The sequence below is a fragment of the Tamandua tetradactyla genome, chromosome 10 (assembly GCF_023851605.1).
Source record: "Tamandua tetradactyla isolate mTamTet1 chromosome 10, mTamTet1.pri, whole genome shotgun sequence".
Lineage (NCBI taxonomy): Eukaryota > Metazoa > Chordata > Mammalia > Pilosa > Myrmecophagidae > Tamandua > Tamandua tetradactyla.
This window is the reverse complement of record NC_135336.1, coordinates 41178248-41182620: the sequence shown is the minus strand read 5'-3', so window position 1 is coordinate 41182620 and position 4373 is coordinate 41178248. Positions and strand designations below refer to the sequence as shown.

General features: G+C 48.0%; 1 pseudogene; it reads left to right on the top strand.

Annotated features, from left to right (window-relative positions):
• Positions 1-346: 346 nt before the first annotated feature.
• Positions 347-3343, top strand: LOC143647638 (methylcytosine dioxygenase TET3 pseudogene; annotated as a pseudogene).
• The last annotated feature ends 1030 nt before the right edge of the window (positions 3344-4373 follow it).

The following is a 4373-nucleotide window of genomic DNA, read 5'->3' as shown; positions in this document are numbered from 1 at the left end:
ACCATTCAAATTATTCAGTTTTAGGAAATGAAAAAGAAAAGAATGAAAAAGGTCAACAGAGCCTGGGGAACATGTGAGGAACCATAAAGTATAACAACATACACATTGTGGGAACCCCAGAAGGAGAAAAAAGAGAGAAAGGAGCAGAAAGAAAACTGAAAGAAAGAATGGCTGAAAACTTTCCAAACTTAGTGGAAGATATGAAGCAACACATTCAAAAAGCTCAATGAACTCAACAGGATAGATACAGCAAGAAAGATTTGCAGTGGGACATTTGATGATCAAACAATCAAATGCCGAAGATAAAGAGAAAATTCTGAAAGCCACAAGAGAAAAACTATGTATCATGTACAAGGGAGCCCAGCACCCACCCGAAGGGCCAGATAGCCTGGCAGCACCTCTTAAGTACCTGGATATAACTGCCAAGAGAGCCATCTGCAACTATGTTAAACAGACGGTGGAGAAAGAGGAAGGTCCGTATTATATTCACCTGGAATCTGGCCCCACTCTAGCCTCTATCTGGGAACACCTTGAGGAGAGAAGGGGAAAGCCATCTAGCTGAAAAGATCATATACACTGGAAAGGAGGAGAAGAGCTCATGTAGAGCCCCACTGAAAAGTGGTGATCCACCGGCACATGCAGGAGGAAAAGCTGCCCTACCTGGTAGGGCACCACTGCCAGAATGCCATAATAACGAGCCTCATCCTGGCCTGGGAGGGTATTTCTTCCAGCCTCAGAGACACCCTTTACCAGGAACTCATGACACCTTCTCGAAGTACGGGCACCCCATCAGCTGGAGATGAGGGCTCAATGATGACCGGACTGTGTTTGCCAAGGCAAAGACCCCAATATCTTAAAGCGGCACCTTCTCCTTTGGTTTCTCCTGGAACATGTACTTCAACAGGGGCAAATACACTTGGAGCAAGACACCTTAGAAGTTTTGCCTTGTCGGAGAGAATCCCAAAAAGGAAGAAGTGCTTCAGAAGAGTTTCCAGGACCCACCCACTGAAGTCGCTCCCTTGTACAAGCAGGTGGCTCCCCAGGTCAATAGAACCAAGTGACTAATGAGAAAATAGCAATTGACTGCTCCCTGGGGCTGAAAGTAGGGCAGCTCTTCTAGGTGTTACAGCCTGCATGGACTTCTGCACCCACACCACCAGGGCCAACATAACCTCCACAATGGGTGCACCATGGTCTGCACTCTGACCAGGGAAGGCTATCACCACATGGGCAAGATTCCTGAGGATGAGCAACTGCATGTGTCTCTCCTGGATATACTGGCCAACACAGCTGAGTTTGGCACCTAAGAGACCCAGAAAGCCAAGGTGGGCAGTGGGGCCATAGAGGTGCCCTTACCATACCCTGTGAGACCTGACACCTGCCTGAGTCTGCCAAGTCTTGTCTCCAGCAGTACATCGAAGCCAGGAAGCTGAGTAGGCCTGAGAAGATCAAACAGGAGCCTCTGGAACTGACCTGTGTTCCCACTGACCTGGGCTTGTTTCTGAAGGATGGATTGGATTGCCCAGCAAGACCTGAGGCTATCCATCAAGGTAGAGCCACAGAACCATTTCAGTTCTTTCAAGTACAAGTGGCAACATGGTGGTGGATAACTACTTGGTGCTGAAGAGATGCCCGCTGTGATTCCTACAGCATGTACAGCATGTACTGCTGCCATTCCTACTATGTACAACCCAACCTGGCCTCTGTCAATGAATTCTACTCTAAGTATGCTCCTCCTTTGTTTGGTTACTATGGCTTTCCATCCAGCAAAACTGTCTTCCCCTCCCAGTTCCTGGATCCTGGTGCCTGCAGGCACAGTGGCAGTTTTGAGAAGCCATACCTTCACACTCTGCACAACAGCCTGAGCCCAGCTTATCCTGGTACTGAGTTTGTCATGCTGTCCAGCCAGGCTGTTCCCACAGACACTCACTACCCCTATACCTTAAGGAGTATCAGCTCAGGCCCCTCCAGATTCACCCAACATCCAGGCACCCCTCTCCTTTTGAATAGAACTCCAACTGCTATTAACAGATTAATCAAACAAGAGCCAGTAGATCCACTGATCCAGGATGAATCTGTACTGAAAAACCCTGGTAATGGGCAAAGATATTTTGCCAGGCACCTGGTAATGGTGCCTTGGGTGTTCTCAGGGCACCTCAGAACAAAGGACCCAGTCACCTTCATGGACAGTTCTCAGGAGCTGCAGCGTGTCTCCTAAGAGGACTAGCAGTGTGGGGTGGCACCTTCAGGTGCTCCTTCCTGGGGTGAGCCCCACCAGTGTCTCTGACAAGCTCAGTTCTTTTGAAGCCAGTGCTGAACCCCTTCCTACTTCCCAGATAGCCAGTAGGGGCTGTTCCTTGGTGAAGGACAGCTCCCCAGCCTGGAGGACAGTTGCAAGGAAAAGCATGGCGCCTTGACTGGGCCAGGCCTGATTGAGAAGCCACAGGAAATGGGAGCAGGAAATTTCAGCTCAGCCCTGAAGGGGGTTTCTGGGTTCCAAGAGAAGTTGTGGAGCCCCATGAAAGGGAAGATGGCAGGATTCCAATCCTAGGGGGCGGGTCAGCTGGGCAAAGCCTGGCATGCCCTTGGGCTCCAGTAAGAAACTGGGGCCTTGAAGTCTGAGGAGAAGCTGTGATATCTCTTCAGCCTGGACTATAGGAGAGCCGAGAAGCACGCCCAACAAGGGGCAGGTGGAGGAGAAGGGCAGTAGGGACAGCAGCGATGGTCAGAAGGAAGAGGAGGTGCTGTGGTCCCACAGTGAGCACAACTTCTTGGACACAAACATCAGCTTCCCAGCCGCGGCCCTGCCCATGGCCCCACCCTCAAAAGTGTGTAAGCTGCCCATCACCACATGGAAAGGTACCTCACATGCATCTTGCTGGTCTTCTACCAGCACAAGAACCTCAACCAGCCTAACCACGGGCCTGTGGGAGGCTAAGATGAAGCAGCTGGCTGAGAGGGCGCGGACACGGGAGGAGGTGGCAGCCCTGCTGGGTCTGGCAGGACAGGAGGATCTGCATAAGGAGAAGGGGGTCATCACATTCGGCAGGCGCTGGCTGTGCCCACAGACTCAGAGGTCACCGTGCCCTCCTCCTACCCCTACACGAAGGTCAATGGCCGCTCTAGTCCCTGGTTGTGGGTGTCAGGGAGTCGGGTGTTTCTCAGCATCAGACCCGGCCCCGGCTGCCTCCGTGGTGCTTTTGCCCTCACAGCTGGGGTGGGTTGGGAGTGCAGAAGTCTTTGTGTCTGTATATACATATGTAGATACGCAAATAAATGTAGTTATGATTCAGACCTCAGAACTGACCAACCCCTCCCTGCCCACCACTTCCCCAGCAGTTAGAAGAAGAAACTCAAGGCTGTGATTTTTCATGATCTTAATATTTATATCTCCATGGAGACTTTTTTTGGTTGGTTTTTCCTCCTTTAGGGAGGAGGGTGTTATTTTCTCTGTTTTTAAAACTCTGTCCTTGTATATCACAATGACGGAACAAAAGTTTATAGTGTCCTTTTACAAAGGAGTAGTTTTAAATTTAAATGGTACCATTTCTTTTTTTTACCTTTTTTCCCCTCCCATTCCTCTCTTCTCCACCCACTTTGCCACACTCGTTCTAAAATTCGGGTGCATTCGCTCAGTTCATCAAAATGATAATGTGATGCTTAAATTTTCAGACATTGATGGGAAAGGAGGGGCCTGAAAGGTGGAGGCAACACTCCTCTAGGACAAGTCAGACTTCTTGGAGTGTTTGTTTTTCCTGTGGCATTAGCGGGATTACCAAGCTCCCCACGTGGACATTGTGTGGTGAATGGGAGGCTTTACCCTTGTTGGTACATGAGACACACACACAGCGGATATGGCCACACAGTGAATGAACACTGAGCCTTGCTTTAGGTAGACATCAGATATTTATTGAGCAGTTTCATTCAGATGTGGGTCTTTGTAAAATGAGTTTAACAATCACGATGCTGAAGTTAAGTTCCTGCACTTCAAGGTGCATTGTGTAAAAACTGAGAATCCACAGGGTGTTTATTGTAACCTTTCCTGGAATACTGGCGGAAAATCACTGCAAAATGTTCTGAGCATATGCAAGATCTGGTTTTAACTGTACATAGTGAAAGTTTTTTTTAAGTACTTTTGCCTAGGTTTAAATATCAACTTGAGAAAAAAGTATGTGTAATATGTATTACATGTGAGAGAATTGTAAATAATAGCTGAATATTTAACATGCTTTTTCTGTCTTTCACTCTTACCAGATTCTGTCAAGTTGCATTTATTTTACAGGTCAAAAAAGAATGTTATTGCTTTTGAAATAAATACCCAAGAGCTTATCAGAATTTAGAATTATTCAAAACTCAGATTTATAGGAAAACCT